The 14,132-nt window shown below is 42.5% G+C and overlaps 1 protein-coding gene across 4 annotated transcripts in view; it reads right to left on the bottom strand.

Annotated features, from left to right (window-relative positions):
• The window catches only part of UNC93B1 (unc-93 homolog B1, TLR signaling regulator), a 64,794-nt gene extending 57,969 nt beyond the window's left edge, over window positions 1-6,825 (bottom strand). For all 4 annotated transcript variants that reach the window (XM_069752945.1, XM_069752947.1, XM_069752946.1 and 1 more), the window contains exons 1-2: window positions 6,739-6,825; window positions 6,001-6,093 (exon numbers count right to left, since the gene is read on the bottom strand). The gene's annotated coding sequence lies outside the window, so the exon portion shown is untranslated. The remainder of the gene's footprint in view (window positions 1-6,000; window positions 6,094-6,738) is intronic.
• Window positions 6,826-14,132: the final 7,307 nt, after the last annotated feature.

Raw genomic sequence — 14,132 nt, 5'->3', positions numbered from 1 at the left:
CACAACACAGCCCACATAGTGGTATATACACAGCACAGCCCACACAGTGATATATACACAGCACAGTCCACACAGTGGTATATACACAGCACAGCCCACACAGTGGTATATACACAGCACAGCCCACACAGTGGTATATACACAGCACAGCCCACACAGTGGTATATACACAGCACAGCCCACACAGTGGTATATACACAGCCCACACAGTGGTATATACACAGCACAACCCACATCTCATCCCCCCGATAATGGCTCCACACTCTCCTCACCTTTCCTCTTGCCCGCGCTGCTCCTGGCTGCTGTCTCCTGTCTCGGCGGCTGCAGTCTGCCCGGGACACAGCAGGTGCGCGATGATATGACGTCATCTCGCACCCGCAGTGTCAGAGGCAGAGCGGGGAATGATGGGAGAGGGAGCGTCAGCGGACTCTCTCTCCTCCATCATTGCATTGAACTATACCGGCGTCTATGACGCCGGTATAGTTGAATGCGGTGGCGGCACTGGCGGAAGGAGGGGGAAAGAGTGCAGCGGCCCACTACTGGCACCGGCCCTTCTGGCATTTTCCAGAAGTGCCCGATGGCCAGTCCGGCCCTGGTCACCGCCCACACACTTCCCTCCTCCTGAACTGCAGCGTTTCTTGGACCCACATCCGCAGCAAAACTGCAGATATTTTTTACATCTCAATGAAAGTCTAAGGCCGGAGTCACACTACAGCGAGATACGGCCGAGTCTCGCAGGTTAAATACAAGCTCTGGCACCGGCACTCCGGAGCGGAGCGTGCAGCTCCATGTATTGCTATGCGGCTGCACGCTCCGCTCCGGATTGCCGGTGCTAGAGCTTGGTTTTAACCTGCGAGACTCGGCCGTATCTCGCTGTAGTGTGATCCCGGCCTAAGGGTGCAGAAACGCTGCAGTTCGGCACAAAAGAAGTGACATGCTGCGGAGAAAAAAAAAAGCTGCGTTCCGGTGCGGCCTTTTCCGCAGCATGTGCACAAAACAAGTCTGAGGCTCCCATAGACTTACATTGGTTGTGCACTACACTGCGGATTTGCTGCAATTCTGTGCGGCAAAAAACGCTGCGGATCTGCAATCAAATCCGCAACGTGTGCACACAGCCTTAGCATTTAGTTAACCGAGCAAAAAGGCAAGCAAAAAACAAGTGTGGGATTGCACTTTTTTTGCAATTTCATCGCACTTTGAATTTTTTTCACATTTTCTGTTACACGACATGGTAAAACCAATGGTGTCGTTCAAAAGTAGAACTTGTCCCGCAAAAGATAAGCCCTCACATGGCCATATTGACGGAAACATTATGGCTCTGGAAAGAAGGGGAGCGATAAACGAAAAAAGCTCCAGGGGTGAAGGGGTTTAGAAACATGGATATGGACATATCTATGGAAATAGATATATAGATATATCTGTATGTATTTATCCCATATCTATCTAATTCTATCTATCTATCTGTCTGTGTCTATCTATCTATCATCTATCTATCATCTATGTATTATCGGTCTGTCTATTATCTATCTATCTATCTATCTATCTATCCCACATCTATCTATCTATCTATCCCACATCTATCTATCTATCCCACATCTATCTATCCCACATCTATCTATCTATCCCACATCTATCTATCATCTATCTATCTATTATCTATCTATCTATTATCTATCTATCCCACATCTATTATCTATCTATCTATCATCTATCTATCTATCTATTATCTATCTATCTATCATCTATCTATTATCTCTATCTATCTATCCCACATCTATCTATTATCTATCTATCATCTATCTATGTATCTAATATCTATCTAATATCTATCTATCTATCCCATATCTATCTCTCTCTCTCTCTTTCTCTATCTAATATCTATCTATCTATCCCACATCTATCTATCCCACATCTATCTATTATCTATCTATTATCTATCTATCTATCTATTATCTATCTCTATCATCTATCTATCATCTATCTATCATCTATCTATCTATCTATCTATCTATTATCTATCTATTATCTATCTATCTATTATCTATCTCTATCATCTATCTATCTATCTATTATCTATCTATCTAGCTATCTATCCCACATCTATCTATTATCTATCTATCATCTATCTATCTATTATCTATCTATCTATCCCACATCTATCTATTATCTATCTATCTATCTATCTATCTATCATCTATCTATTATCTCTATCTATCTATCCCACATCTATCTATTATCTATCTATCATCTATCTATGTATCTAATATCTATCTAATATCTATCTATCTATCTATCCCATATCTATATCTCTCTCTTTCTCTATCTATCTAATATCTATCTATCTAATATCTATCTATTATCTATCTATCCCATATCTCTCTCTCTCTCTCTATCTATCCCACATCTATCTATTATCTATCTATCTATCTATCTATCTATCTATCTATCTATCTATCTATCTATCTAATATCTATCTAATATCTATCTATCTATCCCATATCTCTCTATCTATCTATCTAATATCTATCTATCTATCTATCCCATATCTATCTCTCTCTCTCTCTATTTATCTATCCCACATCTATCTATTATCTATCTATCTATCTATGTGTAATGGAGTGTGGGTTGGACAAATGTAAAAGAGGAGTTGGACAGAAATGACACCACAAATCTTTTTGAAGAGAGAGGAGGGAGAGGAGAGAGAGGAGGGAGGGGTTTGGGTGTGTTTTTGGAGTGGGTGTGTTAGGTTCGGGCTTAGTGGCAGTGCAAAGCATCATGGAACTTGTAGTATTAGGGCACAATAAGGAAGTTGTCGATTAACCCCATGAGAGCTGAATCCAGCACTGAAGATGTTCTGCTACAGCATGATAACAGCTAATATTGCTAAAATAAACACAGTAGATGTTTTCAGTGGCACATAATAGCAAGATTTATGAAAAAAAAAAAAAACTTTATAGTAGTGGACAACTTCTTTAATTTTCATTGACAAAGGTCTCCAATCAGATAAAAAAAAAACATGTTTTGACACCCCTGCTTCAAACTATTTGAAGTCTCGGGGCTGCCTGATGCCCTGAGCCAGCACAGATGGACCTGCCGCCCACCTTAGCTGGAGCCCTACTCTATGTTTTCCAGGGTGTATTGGAGTGCCTCCTTCTATATTTTGGAAGCCATTGCACATAGTGCATACACTTTACCAGTCTAGGAGTCCCACTCCTTCCAAGTGGGAATAAAATGTTTTCTGAGGCCCTCCTCTACCTGTATTCCAGGGTGTATAACAATCCCTATTATCAATTTTTGATAGGCCTTGCACTTAGTGCATAGAAGTCGCACTACTTACAAATGGGAAAAATTTCAGAAATCTCATGCACGGGATTCCGTTTTTTCCCGACTGAAATGGAAAACTGCTGTATTTTTGAAAGAAGGAACATGTCAATTCTGTCAGTGTTTTTGCAGCATTTTTGTACCAAAAAAAGCAATGAGAAAGTGCAAAAACGCTGCAACAACGCTATGTGTGAATGTAGCCTAGGGGTGGAGGAGGCTGGTTTATTTTTCTCTCTTTTTTTAATTTGCCTTACATACAAGTCATTATACTTGCAAGAATGTTTCCTAACATTTTTTTCCTGTAAAATTTATTTTATCTTCGGTTTTGGATGTTTTATTGTCAGTCTGTAATAGTGGCGTAATACTCTGACAACATTGTTCCCAGCAGCGACCTGGGAGTTAGAGATGAATCCAGTCATCTTCCCCATGCTGTTCCCAGTCTATTTGAACACTTTTTCCATCCGTTTCAGCAATTTTTATGTCTCTAAGACCTCCTTGGATGGCCTGCTTGAAAAATGTTAGCGTTTCTCACTGGCTTCCATTATACCCGTTACTTGAGTTGAGCAGCCCGACATGCTCAATTCCAGTAACAAGCACCTGGGCTTTTTAGTGTTCCTCATCAATAATCATTTCCTTTATAATTCACAAATACTTACTACTGTGTGTTGGTATGTCACAGAAAATCCCAATAAATACATTTAAGTCTGTGAGTGTAGTTCTGTGCTTTAACACGTCCTGCCTGCATTTGGAACATTTAAACACAACCTAAAACCCATCTCTTCAGGAAGGTCTACAGCCTGTAATGACCCCACTGCCAGCTCACCACCTCCATCGGAGTCTGCGGTTCGGGCAGCATGTATCTGATGTCAGGTTCCCTTTAACACCAATCTAAATCCAACAGTTGTTGCAGAGGGCATGTCCACACGGCTAATTTTTCACATGGATTTAGATGTGTTTTCTGCAATGAAATCAGCCTGAATTCTACCTTCCATTTTTAATGGTTGACTCTGCAGGCCACATTTCACAGATGCTTGAATTTTGAAATCCACAGAAAAAAGTCAGTTCTTTAAGTAGTTTCCGGATGACTCAAGCAAGCCAGATATAATTATTGTGTACATCTACTATTAATGCAAATCAGCAGCAAAATCATAGGAACATCCTTGGATTTTAGCACCTTTTTTTTTTTTTTGTCTGATTTTTAAGCATAAAAAAGACCAAATTTACATGATCTGAAGGTTTTCCATGCCATTCTAACTCACGTGAAGATCTGGAAATTCCAGTTGGGGTACAATAGGTTTCACATACTGAGCAGACAGCAGAAGCAGGTATGTACAGAGATGCAGACAATTAGCTATCAGCAATGGTAATTTGTATAAAATGATCTTGTACGAAATGATTTGATTCACAATGTACTGTATGAAAGGACTGCAAATTGAAGAAATCTTTAGGAAATACAGCTCTGGCAAAAATTAAGAGACCACTGAAAAATGTTCAGTTTGTCTGTTTTTTCTCTTTATTGGTTTATTTTTGAGTTAAATGTAAATTTTTCTTTTATTCTATAAACTTCTGACAACATGTCTCCGAATTTCCAAGCAATAAATTTTGTATTTTTTTTCTGAAAAGGAGAAATGGTCAAAATTAAAAAAAAAAAAACAGTGCTTTTAGACCTCAAATAATGCAAAGAAAACAAGTTCATAATCATTTAGAAACAACAATACTAATGTTTTAACTCAGGAAGAGTTCAGAAATCAATATTTTGTGGAATAACCATGATTTTTAATCACAACTTTCAGGCGTCTTGGCATGTTTTCCACCAGTCTTTCACACTGCTTCTAGCGCAAAAATGTAAGCAGTTCTTTGTTTGATGGCTTGTGACTATCCATCATCCTCTTGATTACATCCCAGAGGTTTTCACTGGGGTTCAGGTCTGGAGATTGGCTGCCCATGACAGGGTTTTGATGTGGTGGTCTCTTAATTTTTGCCAGAGCTGTATATTGCTCTGTGTGTTACCTCCATGTGTCCTTATCCTTACACTATGATGTGATGAACTGATATATTTGCAGTCTGCATGTGCACCATTACTTGCAATGCAATAATGCCAGAAAACAGGAATGACAGTGAAATAAAAAATGTGCCCTTTTTCTATGTAAGGCTAGTTTCATATTTGCGGACGAGGGCTTTGCGCACGACTGCGTAGTTCCTCCTTTAAGCCCCGCCCACTGCCGTGCCTCTTCCTTCAGCTCCACCTACATTGGCATGCGTCCTGCGTGCCTTATTTTAAACATTTGGTATGCAGGCCATGTGGATGTATATGGATGCCTCCGCGTCATTTTCACGCTGCGCAGACCTGCATCGAACGCAACATGTTGCATTTTTTTATTTTTTGCGGTCGGCACAGCGTGAAAACGACACATGTGGAGGCATCCGCATACATTCGCATGGCCTTCGAACCCAATGTTAAAGATAGGGTACGCAGGACGCATGCCAATGTAGGCGGAGCTGAAGGAAGAGGCGCTGCAGTGGGTGGGGCTTAAAGGAGGAACTACGCAGTCCTCCGCAAATGTGAAACTAGCCTTAGGAACACGTTGGTGCTATAAAATGAACTCTGTTCTTTCTTTAGAGCCTGCAGGTGGACTACTTATTGTCAGCCATCAGATGCTCTGGAGCCCAAGACATTACCTGTAAGGACCAGGTGTGCAGGTTACATAAGATATTGAGGTACAAGGCTTCCACGCTCCAGTGCAGTGCTCGTCATATACAGGGTGATTTCCCCTATAATTAGAAAATGACCCGGTTAATAATCAGCAGATTATTCAGCCATTACATAAAAGAACCATTTTGACCACTGAAAAGAGTAAATGGCCAGCTAAATAAAACCATCCTGACATCTACACTTGTAAGACAAATGTAAAGGATACGATTATTTGTTTAATAGGGTAGTGGGGACTAAGTGTAGTCAATATGCAATCACCAATATATTATATGCAGAATAAAAAAATGAAACATTATTACTGATGTACACAAAGTTCCATTATTGAAAATGTCTGTGTGTAAGTATCAGAGGTGTAGTGACTGACAATGTGAGTCTTGTTAGATGGGGACTTGTGTGTTTCAGGCAGGATATGCATGGCCAGGATCCTCTACAAAATTAAGTACCCATTTGTTCAAAAATTCAATTCTGCCTATCATGAGGGTAGAAGACATGCATCATTAAAAGACTGCACATTACCACATAACTTGTATGAATGTCCCAAGTACATGTAACCAAAGCACGCAGGCTGTAACTACGAAGATTATCTGATGAGTGCCCATGCACTCGCTGTTTTCTCGTGTCTTTTCAGCTTTGCTCTATTCGTACGACACCAGCGATCTGATATTCGCACCATTATTATTCATAGTATACAGACTTTCTGATACCTGTAATGCTTGCAGGGTCTCCAGTTTCTTTATGCTTCCTTCTTGAACTGAAAGAGGAAGCAGCACTGGGAGGGGAGTGATCGGCAGGAGGAGGGGATGGGGCTAGCCTCACAGGCCAGCATTGCCTCACCAGACAACACTGGCTTACCAGGCGGCTGCTGCTGACTGACAGCTGCTTTTACTTCCTTGAATCTGTTCCTCTTCTTCATAAATGTGTGTAGGCAACTGAAGAAAGAACCAATATGCAGCTTATTAACCCCTTAAAGGTGCACCCATTTTGGGCCTATTTTTCATGATTTTTATTCTGCAGGTCAATTCAATAATTGAATTAAAAACAAAACAGAGAGCACTTCATAGAAGAGTATAGAATGCACTCACCTGTGAAGGATAGGTGGTGCGGGGTAGCTGCCAAACGTCCTTCACCCAAGTGCCGACAGGCTGTCCCCTTCATCAGGTTTAGGCTAAGTGCACACGTTGCGGATTAGCCTCAGGAATTTTATTTTTGTGCGGATTCTGCATCTCTTGGCAGAAAACGCAGGTGCGGATTTGACGTGTATTTTGTGCGGATTTTCTGCAGATTTTCTGCGGATTTGCTGCGTTTTTTACCCCTGCGTATTTCTATAATGGAATAGGTACAAAAACGTTGCAGATCCGCACAGAAGAAGTGACATGCTCCTTCTTTTAATCCGCAGGGTTTCCGCACGGAATTTTCCGCACCATTAGCACAGCACTTTTTTTTCCTATTGATTTACATTGTACTGTAAATCACTTGCGAATCTGCAGCGTTTCTGCACGGAAAAAAACGCAGATCCGCAGGAAATCTGCAACGTGCACATAGCCTAAAACAGCACCAATGTACCAAAATTATGTTTTTGTTACACAGGAAAAATCAACAACAAAAATAAATATTTGCCATTTTCTGAGACCCATATCTGTTTTATTCATTTATAGGCAGAATTGCTTTTTACAGTTATTTCTTTTTCCAGGGCAAGATGCATTTTTCATTGGTATCACTGAACCCTTTTTTTGTGAGGTTGGGTGAGCAAAACCCAGCAATTGTAATATTGCTTTTCATATTTCTTTTTTACAGCATTCACTTTGAGGGATAAATAATAATATAGCTTCATAGTCTGGGTGGATACAATAAGTGATAGCCAATTTATGCTTTACCTTGTGCTACTTTTGTACAGCAAAATCACTTTTTAACCCCTTAACCCCCAAGGGTGGTTTGCATGTTAATGACCAGGCCAATTTTTACAATTCTGACCACTGTCCCTTTATGAGGTAATAGCTTTGGAATGCTTCAATAGATCCTGATGATTCTGACAATGTTTTCTCGTGACATATTGTACGTCATGTTAGCGGAAAAATTTATTTGATATGACTTGCGTTTATTTGTGAAAAAAATGGAAATTTGGCGAAAATTTCACAATTTTACAAGTTTGAATTTTCATGCCCTTAAATCACAGAGGCATGTTACACAACATACTTAATAAGTAACATTTCCCACATGTCTACTTTATATCAGCACAATTTTGGAACCAACATTTTTTTTTTGTTATGAAGTTATAAGGGTTAAAAGTTAAACAGTGATTTCTCATTTTTACAACACCATTTTTTTTATGGACCACATCACATTTGAAGTCACTTTGAGGGGTCTATATGATAGAAGATACCCAAAAGCGACACTATTCTAAAAACTGCACCCCTCAAGGTGTTCAAAACCACATTCAAGAAGTTTATTAACCCTTCAGGTGTTTTACAGGAATTTTTGGAATGTTTAAATAAAAATGAACATTTAACTTTTTTTCACAAAAAATTTATTTCAGCTCCAATTTGTTTTATTTTACCAAGGGTAACAGGAGAAAATGGACCCCAAAAGTTGTTGTACAATTTGTCTTGAGTACACCGATACCCCATATGTGGGGGTAAACCACTGTTGGGGCGCATGGCAGAGCTTGGAAGGGAAGGAGCGCCATTTGACTTTTTCAAAATAAATTGTCTGGAATTAAGATTGGACACCATGTCACGTTTGGAAAGCCTGAACAGTGGATACCCCAAAAGTGACCCCATTTTGGAAACTACTCCCCAAGGAACGTATCTAGATGTGTGCTGAACACTTTGAACCCCCAAGTGTTTCACAGAAGTTTATAACATGGAGCCATTAAAATAAAAAATCATATTTTTTCTGCAAAAATGATCTTTTCACCCCCAGTTTTTTATTTTACCAAGGGTAACAGGAGAAATTGGACCCCAAAAGTTGTTATGCAATTTGTCCTGAGTACGATACTACCACATAAAATAAAAACTATTCCCGGTGACTACCTCTTGAAGCTCACCAAGAGAATGCCAAGAGTGTGCAAAGCAGTCATCAAAGCAAAAGGTGGCTACTTTGAAGAACTTAGAATATAAGACATAATTTCAGTTGTTTCACATTTTTTTGTTAAGTATTTAATTCCACATGTGTTAATTCATAGTTTTGATGCCTTCAGTGTGAATATACAATTTTCATAGTCATGAAAATACAGAAAAATCTTTAAATGAGAAGGTGTGTCCAAACTTTTGGTCTGTACTGTATGTGAGGGTAAACCACAATTTGGGTGCATGGCGGAGCTCGGAAGGGAAGGAGCTCTGTTTGACTTTTTCAACGCAAAATTGGCTGGAATTGAGATTGCACGCCATGTCGAATTTGAATAGCTTCTGATGTGCCTAAACAATGGAACCCCCCCACAAGTGACCTCATTTTGGAAACTAGACCTCTCAAGGAATGTATTTGGATGCATGGTGAGCACTTTGAACTCCCAGGCGCTTTACAGAAGTTTATAATGTTGAGCCGTGAAAATAATAAAACCACATTTTCCTCCCAAAAACTTTATTTTAGCCCCAAATTTTGCATTTTCAAAAACGGGCCGCACACGAATAACACACATGGATGTCATCCATGTGACACTCATTGATGCCGGGAAAGAAGCATTGCAGTAAGTGCTGTTCCCCGGCACAGGGTGCTGAACACGTCTCTCATCATTCTCCCCTGCTCTGCCAGCGATCGTAGCGAGCTGGGGAGAATGGTGAGAGTTATATCTTGATAACCAACCTTGCAGAAGCTGACAGCAGAGGGTTGCAGCCCCCAGCTGTGAGTTTTGCCTGACTGGCTATAGAAAATACAGGGGAACCCATGAAGGTTTTTCCTTTATTATTTATTTATTTATAGCGCAGGCGGCAGCTGATGTATACCCCCATCAACCACTCCTGCTGTCACTGTTGTTAATGGCAAGGGGGGAAGGATGATGGAAGTAATAGTCCAATCAGTCACCACCTGCTGTTATTGTTCTCACGTGAATACAACTCTCATCATTCTCCCCTGCTCATTCTGATCACCGGTAGAGCAGGGAAGAATGATGAGAGTCATTTCAGCACCCGGCGCCGATAAACAGCACTTACTGTACTGCTGCTTCCGTGGCGCCCGCCTTGTGGTACTGATGTGCCACACAGTTGCCACACGTATTAAACACATGGACACTGAAATCTCCAGTACGATTTGACGTTAGCATGAGCGCCGTGGGAAAATTTCTAATGGCGCTCGTGCTACCATTAGAAAGGTGACGTGACTTCATTGGCTGTGAACTCCCAGGAACTTTGTGACCACAGCGGGAACGTGAGAACTTTCTCATGCTTGTGGTGACATCAGACATGTCCTACCAGTTCACCGCAAGACACTGAGCAGTAGTAGCAGACACTGCTCAGTGCCTTAGCTGGATGTCAGGCTGTATTTTTGCATCATGCAACCATGCAGCCTGCCATCTAGGTGTAGCAGAGCTAGACCCGTTGTGGGACAAATGGATTATTACCTTCTCTGCGGAAAGGTGAGGAATATTGTTGTTTTTCATTTGAACTCTTTTGCAGAAGATGTCGGTGGAATGGGTGAGGTCGTAAGCCTGGTTTAACTAAGATTTATTAAAGGTGACATCAACCCCCGAAGTATCACTCTACTTGCCACTGCTACAGGGCAAGTGGGAAGAGTGAGGCTAAGTGCCAGAATTGGCACATTTTAGGGATGTGCCTCTTCTGGGGCAGTTGAGAGCTGATGTTTTAAGCCTGGTTGACAGTATCCATGGCCCCTTCAAAGGCTATTAATATCAGCCCACAGCTGTCTGCATAGCCTTTGTTGGTTATTAATTATAGCAGACCCTAGGTCTTTTTTCTGGGGCGTTATCCAGTAATGGTTATATATACAGCTGTGAGTTGATTTATTTTAATAGCCTGGGAAGCTCCATGGGTATTACTCCCTTCCCAGGCTATAAACATCTGCCCCCGGCTGTTGGCTTCCCATCTGCTGATTAAGAAAATTACGAGTGAACCTTCGCCATTTATTTCTGAAAAATAATCTTTTAATAATTAAATACATGTACAGTAAGCTGTATATGCATTGTACTTATTGTATATGTCACTGACATCTGAACATCTATATATCTACAGTATTTGTCCTTATATACATGGCCCCATCCCTATCCTGGCATGATTGGCCCCATCCATATCCTTGTATGCATGGCCCCATCCCTTATCATTGAATGCATGGCCCCATCCCTATCCTTATATGCATAGCTCCATCCCCATCCTTGTATGCATGGCCCCATCTCCATCCTTGTATGCATGGCCCCATCCCTATCCTTGAATGCATGGTCCCATCCCTATCCTTGAATGCATGGTCCCATCCCTATCCTTGAATGCATGGTCCCATCCCTATCCTTGAATGCATGGCCCCATCCCTATCCTTGTATGCATGTCCCCATCCCTATCCTTGAATGCATGGCCCCATCCCTACCTTTGTATACATGGCCCCATCCCTATCCTTGTATGCATGGCTCCATCCCTATCCTTGTATGCATTTCTCCATCCCTATCCTTGTATGCATGTCTCCATCCCTATCCTTGAATGCATGGCTCCATCCCTATCCTTGAATGCATGGCCCCATCCCTAACCTTGTATGCATGGCTCCCATCCCTATCCTTGAATGCATGGCCCCATCCTTATTATTATTATTATTATTTATTGTTATAGCGCCATTTGTTCCATGGCGCTTTACATGTGAGGAGGGGTATACATAATGAAAACAAGTACAATAATCTTAAACAATACAAGTCATAACTGGTACAGGAGGAATGAGGACCCTGCCCGTGAAGGCTCACAATCTACAAGGGATGGGTGAGAATACAGTAGGTGAGGGTAGAGATGGTCATGCAGCGGTTTGGTCGATCGGTGGTAACTGCAGGTTGTAGGCTTGTCTGAAGAGGTGGGTCTTCAGGTTCTTTTTGAAGGTTTCGATGGTAGGCAAGAGTCTGATGTGTTGTGGTAGAGGGTTCCAGAGTAGGGGTGATACGCGAGAGAAATCTTGTATACGATTGTGGGAAGAGGAGATAAGAGGGGAGTAGAGTAGGAGATCTTGTGAGGATCGGAGGTTGCGGGTAGGTAAGTACCGGGAGACGAGGTCACAGATGTATGGAGGAGACAGGTTGTGGATGGCTTTGTACGTCATGGTTAGGGTTTTGTAGTGGAGTTTCTGGGCAATGGGGAGCCAGTGAAGGGATTGACAGAGGGGAGAGGCCGGGGAATAGCGGGGGGACAGGTGGATTAGTCGGGCAGCAGAGTTTAGAATAGATTGGAGGGGTGCGAGAGTGTTAGAGGGGAGGCCACAGAGCAGGAGGTTGCAGAAGTCAAGGCAAGAGATGATGAGGGCACGGACTAGGGTTTTTGCAGATTCATGGTTGAGGAATGAACGGATTCGTGAAATATTTTTGAGTTGAAGTCGGCAGGAAGTGGAAAGGGCTTGGATATGTGGTTTGAAGGAGAGATCAGCGTCAAGGATTACCCCGAGGCAGCGAGATTGTGGGACTGGGGAGAGTGGGCAGCCATTTACTGTAATGGATAGGTTCGTTGGGGGGGTCGCGTGAGATGGGGGAAAGATGATGAATTCTGTTTTGTCCATGTTAAGTTTGAGAAATCTAGCGGAGAAGAAGGATGAAATAGTGGACAGACATTGAGGGATTCTGGTTAGAAGGGAGGCGATATCTGGTCCAGAGATGTAGATCTGTGTGTCGTCAGCATAGAGGTGATACTGAAAGCCATGAGGTTCTATGAGCTGTCCCAGGCCAAAGGTGTAAATGGAGAAGAGCAAGGGCCCAAGGACTGAACCTTGTGGGACTCCGACAGATAGGGGGCGGGGTGAGGAGGTGGTGTGTGAGTGGGAGACACTGAATGTCCGGTCTGTTAGGTATGATGAGATCCAGGATAGGGCCAAGTCTGCGATGCCAAGGGATGAGAGGGTTTGTAATAATAGGGAATGGTCCACTGTGTCAAAGGCAGCCGACAGGTCGAGGAGGAGGAGGACAGAGTAGTGTTGCTTGCTCTTGGCGGTTAAGAGGTCATTGGTGACTTTAGTTAGGGCAGTTTCGGTGGAATGGTGTGACCGGAAGCCAGATTGTAGGCGGTCAAAGAGGGAGCAAGAAGAGAGATGGGAGGACAGTTCAAGGTAGACGTGTTGTTCCAGTAGCTTTGAGGCATAGGGGAGAAGTGATATAGGGCGATAGCTAGATACAGAGGATGGGTCAAGAGAGGGCTTTTTGAGGATAGGTGTGATGGAGGCATGTTTAAAGCTTGAGGGGAAAACACCAGTTGTTAGTGATAGGTTGAAGAGATGGGTTAGGGTTGGGATGAAGATTGTGGTGAGGTTTGGGATGAGGTGGGAAGGAATCGGGTCAAGTGCACAGGTAGTGAGATGCGATCTTGAGAGTAGAGTGGAGAGTTGATCTTCTGTAATGGTGGAGAAGTTGGTTTTGGAGGTGGAGGGCTGGGAAATCGGGAGGAAGGGCTCTGGGGGTTGTTGACCAAAACTGTCTCTAATGCTATCAATCTTCTGCTTGAAAAATGAGGCAAAGTCTTATCCTTGAATGCATGACTCCATCACTGTCCTTGAATGCATGGCCCCATCCTTATCTTTGTGTGCATGGCTCCCATCCCTATCGTTGAGTGCATGGCTCCCTCATCCCCACCCTGGTATGCATGACCCCCCTCAAAAAAACATAAAAAATAAACCATTACACTTATCTTCCTGCGCTCCCTCGCAGCGTCTTGTTCTGGTGCCAGCAGATTCTTTATGCTTGTAAGCAGCACATGGCAGGGACGTCATGTGCTGCTCACAAGCAGAGCACAGCTGCCAGAATACTCACCGCTCCCCATGCCGGAACTATGTGAGTGGAGGGCAGTGAGTAGCGCACACAGTGTTAGCTGCCGGGCGGTCACATGTGCCACTACTTAAGAGAAATGAGTATTCACCTTTCTCCACACCCATGGGAGTGGAGAGAGGTGAATATTAATTTCTTTAAAGTAGCGGCACACGT

The sequence above is a fragment of the Ranitomeya imitator genome, chromosome 2, assembly GCF_032444005.1.
Source record: "Ranitomeya imitator isolate aRanImi1 chromosome 2, aRanImi1.pri, whole genome shotgun sequence".
Taxonomy (NCBI): Eukaryota; Metazoa; Chordata; class Amphibia; order Anura; family Dendrobatidae; genus Ranitomeya; species Ranitomeya imitator.
This window is presented reverse-complemented; position numbering and strand designations above follow the sequence as displayed.